This window comes from Protopterus annectens, chromosome 7.part0 (genome assembly GCF_019279795.1).
Source record: "Protopterus annectens isolate FY-2018-M chromosome 7.part0, PAN1.0, whole genome shotgun sequence".
NCBI classification, from domain to species: domain Eukaryota; kingdom Metazoa; phylum Chordata; order Ceratodontiformes; family Protopteridae; genus Protopterus; species Protopterus annectens.
The window spans coordinates 761,570,310-761,584,505 of NC_056739.1; positions in this window are offsets into that span (position 1 = coordinate 761,570,310).

The following is a 14,196-nucleotide window of genomic DNA, read 5'->3' on the forward strand; positions in this document are numbered from 1 at the left end:
ACAAAAACAGATAACCCCTCTGTTTTACTATTAGCACTGGACACTATGGATCTTAATTCCAAAGATCTGACTCACTTTGGGATTTGTAATGGACACAATTTTTCATCTATTCTCTCTGTACAGAACCATTCTTCTATACAGGAATCGATGAAAGAATACCCTCTTTTAACGTCCTTCATTGTAACTTTCTTATAATATTTGACATTACCCAAAATTTCTCCCATTTTCTTTTCATAGACCCCCCCGTACAATGCCACAAGCACACCCCCCTTGTCATCTTTCAAGAAAAGAATGTCTTCCATTCTCATTAATGTATCAAAACATCTTTTTTCATTAACTGACATGTTAAAATATTTAAACTCGGGCTTATTGTCCAAAATCTCATTAATTTGCACTTCACAAATATTAAGAAACATTTCAAGTTCTTTAAATAATGGGGGATTAAAAGAGCTAGATTTGTAGAATAAGGCAAGTTCATTAATTTGCTTTTCAAACATTAAATCAAAATTTAAATGTCTTACATAATCTCTGAGTTCATTGATTGTTTGCAACTTATTGGCTCTTACAGCCGGAGCAAAGTTCCATCCTTTGCTCAAAACTAGGCAGTCATCACTTGTTAAAACATGACCAGATAAATTTACTATTTTGAAATTAACAGTACCTAGGTTTTCCAGGCTAGTCATCCTGTTTTCCAGTTCCTTCCATAGTTGCCTTTTTTCGCAAAGCTGTTTTTTGAAGGTCCATTATTTCTAGAGGGACCATTCCCCCCAGTATTAGCTGTTACTTGGGCCCATGTTCGCTCCCCATTATTAACTTTTTGGTACACTTCCACTGACTGTTGGATGGCTGTTTGTTGCCCTCTCTTGGGTTTAACACTCATATTTGTAGATTCTGCTACTTGCGAACCCATAGTGGTCATCAAACTATTGTGGACTCATTCGATCCGATGATAGGACCTACGGTTTAATAACACTGATATTTCCATTTTCAGACCCATTGGCTTGTTTTTTCTCTTTTTGTTGTTGCAAACGTTCAAATCTTTGAACTGCATTTTCCTCCATTTCTGCTATACTGGCATCTATGTTCATTACATTTCTAGGAGCCTCAATTTAAAGTTAAATAGAAGAGACAAAAGCACTCACTGGAGGTTTTGTATATTAAAGTTGTCGTTTCACCTATCAGCCTTGTGCCACTGTTCTTTATTGCTAGATGTCAGGGCAATTTTCAGTATTAATTTTAGTCTTCTGAAGTATTCCTTACTGAGCTTTATTCCCATTTGTTTATGTTTTATTGCCGACCCTTCAGCTAATTCCAAATGTTTATACTCCTTCCTGCTCAAGTTCCTTTATATCACATTCCTGTTCCAGGCTGATATTTTGGTGCTGCAGCTTTCCTTTTTTAAATGAAATTGTTGTGCATTTATTAAGACCAAATGTCATTCTTATCCATCCTCCCATAACCCCTTTTCCCCATATCATCTGAAAAAAGTTTTAACCATTTATATAATTGTGCTTTCAACCAAAAAAGGAGATGAAAAGTCTTTAAACAAGGTTGGTTTCTGGAAGCCAAATTATAACCATAACTTAAACTGTTAAGTAACCAGCCTAGTGGGTTAAGGGCAACACAAAAAGAGTGGTGACTAAGAATCACCCTGGAATATCCCACTTCATCTGTAAGCATCCATGAACATGGTATGCTGTCAAATGATTTTTGTAATCTATCCATGCCATTTGTAGTTTCATCCCCTTTTTACAACTCTATTGTGGCTTTGTTCAGCAGCAGATAATCCTTTCTTTCATAGAACTTCCTTTCATGGCCTTTGTGTTCTAGTGTTCTAACTGATTTTTTTCTGAATGACTACAAATTCTACATGCAGCATTTCCAGTTTATAATCTGCATATTATCAGAAGGCAATGTATTGGTCTATAGTTATTAGAATGGCTTGCAGTTTCACTCTTAAGGAGGAATATTTGTTTTCCTGTTGATAACCAGGTTGGTGTCTGTCTGGGATGCACATATTAGTAATTCTTACTCAGGGATAAAGCTTTGTGTACCTTTAGCCAACAGTTAAGTAGACCCATTTCATACTCTCTACATTAGAATTCCTTACTGTTTCTTTTAATTCCTCTAGCCATTCAGTATCTTTATTTTGTGGTATTTCTATTCATTTTGTCTTTTTTCCCAATCTTCTATAAAATGTTTTTGGGTCAATAATGAATTGTTTATTTTGTACTTTTCCTTTATATTTATATGCATACCTTCTAAGTGTGTCTATTGCAATTTTTAATTTATTGTTGGAAATAAATTTGTGATAAATCTTGTCTGTTTGATTACTGGGCATTGCTTTTACCACATCCATCTTTCTGTTGATCTCTTCCCTTTTCTATATTCTTCTAACAGTGATACTTCTTAATAGTTGTCGCTCGTCTCTCTCTGTTATAGATGACGAACAAGCGGGGTAGTTCTTTTATATGCTTTATTACATAGAAACACATCAGGATGGATAGCAGATTTACAAAATATAAACAAACTGATTAACAGACAGACTATACAGACATACATGCTTACATCTTAACAGCTTACTACAAAATGGAAGTTAGGCTCACATGTGCTCAGTATTTATACACTTGTGCAAGCCCCTAGAAAGCTTCTTAAAGCTGTACATACATACTGATCTACAATAGCATTATAATGTTCTCTATTCATTGCTTCCATAGCAGCATTCTGTCTTTTCCCTTCATTTTCTTTGTTGCTCTACATTTTTGTGATAACTCTTCATCCGTTATTAATTTATCTGTACAGTAGTATATCCTATTTACTTCTGTTATATCACATACATTTTTCTTAATGGTATGATTACTGTGTTCATCTATTTTTACCAGTCTTGTAAAATTTTGATTCTTATTTACTTTCTGTAATCTGTTTCTTTCATCTATCCTAATATGTCTATTCATCTCTATTAAATCAAGCAGCTCTTCCCTTAGATCATTTTCTTATGGACTGAGAACATCTTCTTTGCTCTCTCTTTCCTGTAAGTCTTCTATAGATAGTTCCAGAACAAATTTCTGTGGCATATCCTTTTTAGATGCATCCTGCTTTATCTGCTGCCTCTCCATACTGGGACCCATTGCCACATCATGCTGCAACTTTACCTGCTTCAGAGTTGCCACTGTTTCCCATACCTTCCCTTGCAGTGCAACCTCAACTGGAATTTCATGCAAGTCACCTACAGGAGGCTCCAAAACATTGCCCTGTGGTAAATCTTTTACAGATGAATCCCACTGTCTGAAGACCCACTGGTCTGTCATGTTGTGCCACTGCCTTTATTGGAGTTTCCACACTAAATGTTTTACTTCTCAGATGGTACATCACTTCAATTTTTATTTACTTTCTATCTTGCTAATCTTTTCCACATTCCCTCTTTGCAATCTTATATTTTCATATTGTGAAAGTTTCCATATCCTGGTGTCTTTGCTTAAAATTCTTTTCAAATATTTTTTGGAGTTAGACCTGTCTGATACTCATGATGACAATACAGATTCATAGAAAGACTTCTTTAGCAGCCCTCTTCTTGCCCTGACCTGGCCTTGCTAGTCTCCAACTATACCCCTTCTAGATCTCTCTGAAGTTCTAAACAAAGCCTCCTTATTATTTACAAACTTAAAAGCAAAATTGGGCAAAACTTGTATAGCTAGTCTCCTGCCCAAGCTTGGAACAAACTTCCACTGCACATCAGAAATATTACTCACCCATAGAGATTCAAGACTGCTCTCTAAACCTTCTAAATGGTACTTGGCTCTGTCACTGTATTCACCAACCATGACATGGTCCAAGTTCCCCTCCGTCCTTCCTCTCATCTATCCTCCTTTCTTCCTCTCATGTCCACTTTTTGCCTTGAAATTCAACCCCCTACTCCTAAAGACTTAAAATAACTTAATCTTCTACTCTCTGGCCTCTCTTAGGTACTCACCTAATCACTTATGCCTCCTTTCCTAATACTGAAAGAATTTTCTTCTCTTACTTGAGTTCTGTATACAACTTCTGGTACCATATATTCGCCACTGTGCCACTCAAAGTACCAGGCATATGCTTGTATATAACTACTGATGTACAAAGGATCACACCCTTGATTTGTTTTATAGTCAGGCTCTTGGATTTGCTACTGTACCACTCAAAGTGCTGTGCTGCAACATTGTGCATACACTATTTCTGCCCTTCTTGAAATGCAACAACTTGAACTGTCTACTCTGCACATCTGTGTATAAATTATGTCAACCTCTGTTTGACCCTCCACCACTAACTAAAATGTAAATAGTTGATCATAATTTCTATTGTTCTGTGCACATGCTACTGATGTCTGTGACTGAACTGTGAATATTATAAGTGTCTTTTCTTATCCTTATGTAATATCTGTGCATATTCAGCATGAGTACAAATCTTTGCAGCATTGTTATTCTACTCAGACTTTTCTCCCAGGAACTCCACACACAAAATGGGCCTTTGTGGTTCAGTTAGACTTTCTCTGTAATGAAATGCTACTAAATAAATACATAAATAAAATAAATAAATAGAAAGCAAAGAAAGAAAAAGAAGAGTCTAGAATCTAGGAGTCCTCGGAGTATAGTCCTAGCAAAGTATTTTCTGGCCCTAGAAAAGGAATCAGTTTCATAATGCTTGGTCACGGTGTGAGAAGATGAAAAAGTTAGTGCCTGTAGAATATTTATAGAGTCCACTGAAAAAAAAGCCTTGTTTTAATGAGAATAATGAAAATGAATTGCATGCAACAACCGTTTGGAAACTGTCTACTTTGACTCTGGCTGTCCAGTTATTTGCCTTCATAGGAAATAACCAATTGGTTAGAATTCCTGAAGGTCTTTCATTGATTAATACAGTGCCTGAGTTTCCTGTGGTCATCTAGAGTGTGTAGTATTCTTTTTTCCTTACTTGTTGGTTCTGGAAAGAAAACAAAGAGGTCTGTAACCACCTTGGTCATTAAGGAAGCTTCTGTTTTCAAAGTCACCATATCTTTGCAAAAGTGAAATTTGCCTGAATCACCATAACTGCTTCTCAGATACTTATCTAGCAGATATCACAGAAATGAGTACCAATGTTCTCTAAGATAAGAACTTTAAATCAGTCTTGTAAGCTGGTTTAAAAGGAAAAGAGTACTTTTTTCAGAACAAAACTAAGATGCAAAGAAGGAGCTGCTTGTTTTCTGTGCAGCCTGATATGTAGCCTTTAAAAAACTATATACCATATGATAAAGAAGAAGGAAGGATCCACGGGCAGACAAGCAGATATGGCCAAAGGATTAATTTTGATGGAAGAAGTAGAAAGGACAGAAAATAATAACTCACACAGGTAATGAAAAAGACAAAGAAATTTTAGCCTTGAAAGGATCTTTGTTCATGGCTTAGCACCAGATAGAAAATCTTTTACTTATGCAAATATGATTTTCTAGTAGAAGGTTTCTTAGCCTACTTTAATATTGCTGCATATCCTCAAAAAAAGGTGCCTAAAAGGTATTAAGGTTCTATCATCCTGGTAGTAAGCCAAAGAAGTTGAAGGTTAGGGTGTATTAAACAACATGAAAAAGCTTGAGATGATTGCCCTTGGCCATTTGTAACAGAAGGGAGAATAACTGTTTTCTATGCCAAAGGGGGTTATCAGAATTATATTTGGAAAGTCCCTCTGAATCTTTAGAAGAACATTGGCTATTAGAGGAAAGGGTGGGAAGACATACATGAACATTCCCATTTTGAAGAAGAGAAAAGGGAGAAAAGGCATCTGTCTTCTAAGGAGTCTTAGAGATGAACTTCTTTAGCTGTCTCTTGAGACTTGAGGCAAACACATCTATTTGAGGAATTCTCCACAGAAGGATCAATTCCTGGAAGACCCTGTGATGTAACTTCAATTTGCTAGTGTCTGTCCTGGTCTTGCTCAGTCCGTCCTACTACATTCTGGTGTGATGGTATGTAGGTAACCTGAAGAAGGGAAAGATTTAACTGAGCGGACATTTCCCAGGCTATCATTGCTAGTTTGCAAAGAGAGTAGGATCTTGTCCTTCTTTGTGTATATCCCACATTATTGTAATGCTGTCTGTGATCAGTAGAAGATGTTATGGGTATGGAATCTAAAGGTAATTTAATGATTTTAGTGACTCAATCAATGCCACTCTTTCCTTGAGATGCAAGTGTTTCAATTTGTCTTGTTCCTTCTAGAGACTCTTTTGATACCGCCTCTCCATACAAAGTCTGATATATCTGTGGCCACAGACTGAGAATGTGGAGGAGGAGCTAAGGAAAGACCTGGGTTTATGGATAACCGATTTATCCACCACTGGATCTCCCTCTTAACAAAACCTGGAACTGGAATTTGAAAGGACAGGGAATGCTGATGCTGAATTCACAGGGATTTGAGAAACCACTATTTGTTTTTCATGTGGAGTCTGCCAAGTGGAAGCTTGAGAATAATGGAAGCCATAAATCCTCAGAAATTCCAGGCAGCTAAAAGAGTCTAGTTTGGACACATCAGAACCTGTTGTTTGTAAGAGTCCATGAAGAAATGCCATCATTGTGAATATGTCTAAGTGACACTGTAGGAAACAGTATTCTTTTGGATGAAATGAGAGACAATATTTCTCAGTTTACCTGAAATCCTAGATTGAGGAATATGTTCTTTACCAGGTGAAGACATTCTAGACAAGCCAAAGAAGACTCTACAATATGATAATTTAAGTATGGAAAATTGTGTATTCCCTGTAATCTGCAATGGGATATTATAAGGACGAAACAATTTGTAAATACTCTTGTAGCTATCGCTAACCCAAAAGGTGAAACAGAATACTGAAAACATTAGCCAGGTACAGAAAGTCTTAAAAAAATTAAATATTCTGGAATAGAAATATAACGGAAGGCATCCTTGAGATCCAGCATTACTAAGAAAATGTGAGAAGGAAGGTGTGGAAAGAGAGCTTGAATGGAAAACATTATGAACTTTGGAATTTTTCTGTGAATATTTAGAAAAGATCTTAAACAGGTCTCCAAGTTCCTTCCCTTTTTATGTACCAAAAAAATTCTTGAGTAAAAGCCCTCTTCTCTTTGCTCAGAAAGTACAGGTTTTATGGCTCCTAGGGACAACATCTGGTCCAGAAATGGAGGAAACAGCAAGGTTTGGTCAGACTGAAATGAGGAATCCTCTGAAAGAGAAGAATACTAAAAACCTCTGCCTGACTACACTCTGTTTCTGTCTGTCCCACGGGCATCTCTCAGTAGTGTGCACAACTTCCCTTAAACACATTCAAAGGTCCAAAAAAAAAAACCTGAAGCAACTGCTTGCATACAAGAACAAAGAGAGTGGAACTCCGTACAAACCACTAAAAGCCACTGCAAGTTATTTATCAACAGCCTGTGAGCAGTTCCTTAAACACATTCAAAGGTCCAAAAAAAAAACTGAAGCAACTGCCTGCATACAAAGCACAAGTGCATGGATTGTGCTATCCCAAACAGAACCAAGAAGATATCCTCCAAAAAATAGGAAGCCAATCTGGTGGTCCCCTGCCATAAACAAACTACCACAGAAGGAAGAAACTGCTGCAAAAGAAAGTACAATCCCATGAGTGGAGGAGCTCCCTAGTCAGCCTCAGTAAGAAGCTGAGATCCCTTATAAGATCCTCCAGAGCTAGCTATGAAAACAAGATCTCCACTGATTCTAAGGAAAACCACAAAGCATTCTATAGCTATGTCAAGAATCTCAATGGCAACACCCACATCTGCTCTGAGTTACAGCACAATGGCACAAAAATTATAGAACAAACTGATATTGCCAACATCCTGGCAGATAGGTTCAGTGCTAACTTTACCCCCCCCCCCCACCTTCCAAAGGGCCCATATCTATACAGGAAGAATGCAGTCCCTGTAATCACAACTACACAGGTAAAAGCAGCACTCTCTAAAGCCAAAAACACAGCATCCATGGGACCGGACAACATCCCAGACTGCGTTTTACACAAACTTCAGAACGAACTGACTCCCCACCTAAGCACCATGTTCAGTCTTAGCCTCATGTCAGGCTTTGTGCCCACTGAATGGACCACAGCAACAGTTATCCCAAAACACAAAGGGGGAGCCACCACTGATCCTGGTAACTATCACCCTATTAGCCTGATGATCCTGGTCTGCAAGGCCATTGAACATATCATCATGGAATTCATAAACAAAGACATTGGTAACCTCCAAACTCTGGACCCTACCCAGTTCGGGTTTGTGAAAGGCAGATCATGCCTCCTGAACCTGATCGACTTCTTTGAGGCAGTCACCAAAGCCGTAGACGAGGGTAAGGTGGTTTACAGAGCCTATCTTGACCTCGCCAAGGCTTTCAACACCATCATCCATTCTGGAATTATAGCTAAACTCACTAAACTAGGTATAAATCCCTATGTCACAAGATCGATTGCCAACTGGCTCACTGACAGAACCCACACTGTAAAAGTTGCAGACTCCAAATCTGACTTCAAACCAATGGCAAGTGGAGTACCACATGGTTCAGTCCTGGGACCTCTTCTCTTTGGTATCTACTTCTCTGAAGTACAGGCAAACAGAAGGCCTCTGGCTAATGAAGTTCACAGATGACTGCAAACTAGGAGCTATAGTAGAGTTCTCAAATGATGTGGACATCCTACAGAAGGGCCTCACTGAGACAGTTGCCTGGTGTCAGAGCCATGGCCTCAAGCTCAATGCCAAAAAGTGCATGTTATCCCCTTTGGTAAAAACTCTGTACCCATGAACTACCACATAGGCGGCAGTCTTCTTAACCCCGAATGTGTGATAAGAGACCTTGGTACTCAGGTGGACAGTAGTCTCTCCTTTGATAATCACATTGCTACAGTAATCAGGAAATCCTTCTACGTGGCACACCTCATCACAAAAGGGTTCTCATCCAGGAAAAAAAATGGTTATTGTTCCCCTCTATTTGATACTCATTAGACCCATTGTAGAGTACAACGCCTCTTTTGGAATGTACCTCACAAGACATCTGCAGCAGCTGGAAAGGCCTCAGAAGTACCTCACAAAGAAGATTACTGGCCTCAAACAGATGCCCTACACTGACTGTCTCAAACTACACTTTTACTCTGTAGCATATCACCTACTCCGAGGTGATCTCTGCCTAACATATAAAGCTATGTCAAATCCAGAGCTGTTGGACATGCTACACCTAAAGAAATCCCAATCCCTCCAAGCTACATGCTCTAGGGACCTAAATCTTGTCACCACAATAAACAGGACATGCTGGAGGGATAGATTCCTGTCCCAGAGACTTCCCATACTCTGGAACAAGCTACCCATCTATGTCAAGCAAGGTTCCTCATTAACACTCTTCAAGAAAAATCTTGATGAGTGGATGGGAAATAGGAAATACACCCCGGGGATCACTTCTGTGGCTCTGCTCAACAGGGGCACAGGAAATTAACTTTCTTGGGTCGGTGTAAACCAGGGAACTTTGTTGGCTAGGCTTACTTAAGCCCTTGGGCCGATAGCCTAGTACCTACCTATGAACCTATGAACCTATGATAGCGGAACCCTGTACAAACCAGTAAAAGCCACTGCAAGTTCTACTTTTATCAACAGACTGCAAGCAGTTCCCTTAAACACATTCAAAGGTCCAACAAAAAAAAAAAACCTGAAGCAACTGCCTGCACACAAGAACACAGAGAGCGGAACCCCATACAAACCAGTAAAAGCCACTGCAAGTTATACTTTTATCAACAGACTGTCAGCAGTGTAGGTCTATTATAAACTTTTCTCAATGTGATACTCCTACTGATTCTTCTGCTGTGCACACTACTGGACCCCCCTTTTTCCTCCCATTTACTGTAACAAATATATACATTTTTCCAAAGCTTTGCATTCCTTTTATATTTTTATATTTTATTCTCCTGTTTATTGTAACAAATTTATAGTTTCCCAAAGATTTAAGTTCATAGGTTCATAGGTTGGTACTAGGCTATCAGTATTAGGGCTTATACAAGCCTAGCCATAACAATTCCCTGGCTATTTCTTCCCACAGTATTTACTTCCCTGGATCCCTGTCTAACAGGGCAACTGACATAATCCCCGGGGTGAATTTTCTATCTCCCATCCAATCATCAAGTTTCCTTTTGAAGAGAGCCAAAGAGGTGCTCTGCTTGACATGTATGGGCAGTCTATTCCAGAGTCTGGGGAGTCTCTCGGTCAGGAACCTATCTCTCCAGCATGTTTTGTTCATTGTGATGAGAAGGTTTAGATCCCTGGAGCATGTGTCTCTGAGGGACTGGGATTGCTTTAAGTGTAGCACGTTCAACAGCTCTGGTTTTGACATGGCCTTGAATGTTAAGCAGAGATAACCTCTGAGCAGACGATATGTGACAAAGTATAGGTGGAGTTTTTTTAGACGGTCAGCAGAGGGCATCTGCTTGTGCCTGTGATTCTTTTAGTGAGGTATTTCGTCTGCTTTTGCAGTTGTTGCAGATGTCTTGAGATGTACATACCAAACGGGGCACTGGATTCTATAATCGGTCTAATGAAGGATGAGTACAGTGGGACAATGACCTCCTTTTTTCTGGATGAAAAGCCCTTTGTGATGAGGTGTGCCACATAGAAGGATTTCCTGACTGTTGTGGTGATGTGGTTATCGAAGGTGAGACCACTATCCACCTGTGTCCCTAAGTCTCTTATCACACTTTCAGTGTTTAGTGTACTGCCACCTATGTGGTAATTCACAGGTACATGTTTTTTCCCAAAGGGGATAACTATACATTTCTTGGCATTGAGCTTGAGCCCATGGCTGTGACACCAAGCATCTGTTTCTGTAAGGCCCTTTTGTAGAATATTCACATCAGTTGGGGAATTCAATAATGGCTCCCAGTTTGCAGTCATCTGTGACCTTTGTTAGCTAGAGTCCCTTAGTGTTGGCCTGTACTTCAGAGAAGTAGATGCCAAACAAGAGTGGTCCCAGGACTGAACCCTGAGGTACTCCACTTGTCACTTATCTGGAGCTGGATTTGGAGTTGGCTACTTTTACAGTGTGGGTTCTGTCAGTAAGCCAGTTGGCAACCCATCGAGTGATGTAGGGATTAATGCCTAGCTTTAGTAAGTTTATCTATGATTCCAGAGTGGAGAAAAGTGTCAAAGGCCTTGGCGAGGTCCAGATAGACTGTGTGGACCACCTTACCCTTGTCCACGGCTCTGGAGACTGATTTGAAGAAGCCAATCAGATTCAGGAGACAAGATCGGCCCTTCACGAACCCAAACTGCATGGGGTTAAGTGTTTGAAGGTTGCCAATGTCTTTGTTTATAAGTTCCATGATAATACGTTCCATGGTCTTGCAGATCAGGCTTGTCAGACTGATGGGGCGGTAGTTCCTGGGATCCAAGATGGATCTCCCCTTGTGGAGTGGGATAACTGTTGCTGTGCACTACTCAGTGGGCACAAAGCCTGAGGTGAGGCTATGATTAAACATGACACTTATGTGAGGTGCCAGTTCATTTTTGTAGTTCATGTAGTACACAGCCTGGGATGTCGTGTGGTCTCATGGATGCTGCATTCTTAGCTTTGGAGAGTGCATTTTTTACCTGTGTGGCCATTATTACCAGAATTTGGCAATCCTTTGGCATTGAGATGTGCCCTTTAGGGGGTGAGAGGGGGTGAAGCTTGCACTGAATCGATCTGCCAGGATATTGGCAATATCCTTGGGATCAGTATATTTAATGCCATTCTGTTATAGCTCAGAGCAGATCTGAGCATTGCTATTTAGATTCTTGACATAGCTATAGAATGCCTTGTGGTTGTCTTTGGAATCTTTGCAATTTTATTTTCATAACTGGCTTTGGAGGATTTTATGAGGGATCTCAGCTTCTTACTGAGGTTCATAAGGGAGTTTTTTGCATCCTGGGATTTTCCTCTTTTCTGCAACAGTTTCTTCCTTTTGTTGTAAAGGTTGTTTATGGCAAGGGACCACCAGACTGGCTTCCTTTTTTTTGGAGGAGAGCGTCTTGGTTCTATTGGGGATAGCACGATTCATGCACGAGTGGATGTGCTCATACAGTGCCTTAGTGTAGGATTCAGCAGTCAAACTTTCAGTTCCCATCTGCATGGGTGTCATGAAATTTGTCACTTTTGACTTGAGTAGCATGAAGTTCCCTTTGGAGAAGTTTTTTATGGAAATTTCCTTACTGGGGGGTGGGGGTGGGATATGGCTGTCAAGGGTGATTAGCTTATGATCAGACCTGACCAACGAGGGGGTGAACATAGGTGTGAAGCATTGATTTCTCATGTTGGTAATGACCAGGTCTAGGATATTGGAGCTCTTGGTGGGACTAAGGATTAGTTGATCCAGGGCATTGGAATTTATGAATTTCAAGAACCATTGGGCAAAGGTGTTGGTACATGAGTAGTTTTCCCAGTTAGTGGCAGGGTAGTTGAAATCACCCAGTATTAGGGTGTTTGATTGTATCTTATATTTTCCAGTATGTTTAGAAAGGTGTAGTGAGACTCTTGGGGCATGGTGGGAGATCTCTAGCAAGCTACAATTTGGATTGTAGTCTTACCTAGTGTTAGTTGCACCTGGGGAATTTTAGGCGCATTGTGTTGGGCAACTAGCCTGGTGTTGTGAATATCCTTGGTGAATATGGACACTCCTCCACCTTTAGTGTTTTGGTCCTGGCTTGGTGGCCAAAAAGTGTGGTAAGAATTGTAGCCTGGTATTGCTCTCTGGAGCCTTGAACCAGGTCTCAGTTACTGCACAGATATTGATGTTTTCCATTTTTAGGAGTGCCTCAAGAGAGTGCATTTTGAGGTTTTGACTTCTAGCATTGAGTAGCATTACTTTCAGATTTTGCATGCTTGTACCTGTTATGTTGGTGGTTTTGTCCTTTGAACTTTGCCTAAAAAAGGCACTACAGGGGTGGCAAGAGCCTTAGCCAGCAACCTGAATCCCAGGGGTGATAGGTGTAGACCATCTCTGGCAAAGCATTGTGGTCTGTCGATCATGTCATCCCAGGCAGACAGATACTGGATCCCCTTTGAATGACACCAGAAACTTAGCCAATTTTTAAAGTCAGTCATTTTGTCCTTATACTGTGGTAACATTCTGGGCGAAGGCAGGATGCTACTCAGGGCTAGGATCATACCTGCCTGGACCACATGATCCGAGAGCTCTTCCATGTCTCTTTTCATGTAGTTCAGGGAGGAATGTCTCAAGTCATTCACTCCAACATGGACAATGACAGTCATATTTGTACTTGTTGTGTAGTGACTTGAGTGCATGTGTTATGTGGTGGATCCTGACACCCGACAGGCAGCTGACTGTAATTTTCTCCTTGTTCAGCCTGGTGAGTGGGACATCAGTGTGCCTGACTATTGAGTCACCTATGACTAAAGTGTTGGGTACGTTGTCTTGCCTTAGGGGCTGTTGATCATCACTATCATTATCATCTTCTTTCAGCTGCTCCCATTAGGGGTCACCACAGTGGTGGCCTAATGGTTAAGGTGTTTGCCTTACAAACACAAGGTGCATGGTTTGAGTCTCACAAGGAATTAATTGGCTAGGCTTAAAATGGCTCACAAGGGCAGTTAGCCTAGTACTAATCTATGAACCTATACTCTATGAACCTAATCATCTGTTTCCATTTCTTCCTGCCCTCTCCATCTGGCTCTGTCACACCAACCACCTGCATGTTCCCTCTCACCACATCCATAAACCTTATCTTAGGCCTTCCTCTTCTCCTGTTACCAGGTAGCTTCATCCTTAGCATCTTTTTCCCAATATACTCAGCATCCCTCCTCAGCACATGTCCAAACCAATGTAATCTTGCCTCTCTGGCTTTGTCTCCAAACCTTCCAACCTGGGCTGACCCTCTAATATACTTATTCCTAATCCTAACCACCCTCGTCACACTCAGTGCAAATCTTAACATCTTTAACTCTGCCACATCCAGCTCTAACTCCTGCCTTTTTGTCAATGCCGCTGTCTCCAACCCATATAACATAGCTGGTCTCACTACCCTCTTGTAGACCTTCCCTTTCACTCTTACTGGTACTCGTCTGTCACAAATCACTCCTGACACTCTTCTCCACTCACTCCATCCTGCCTGTACTCTCTTCTTCACCTCTCCTCCACACTCACCATTACTCTGAACTATTGATCCCAAGTATTTAAAC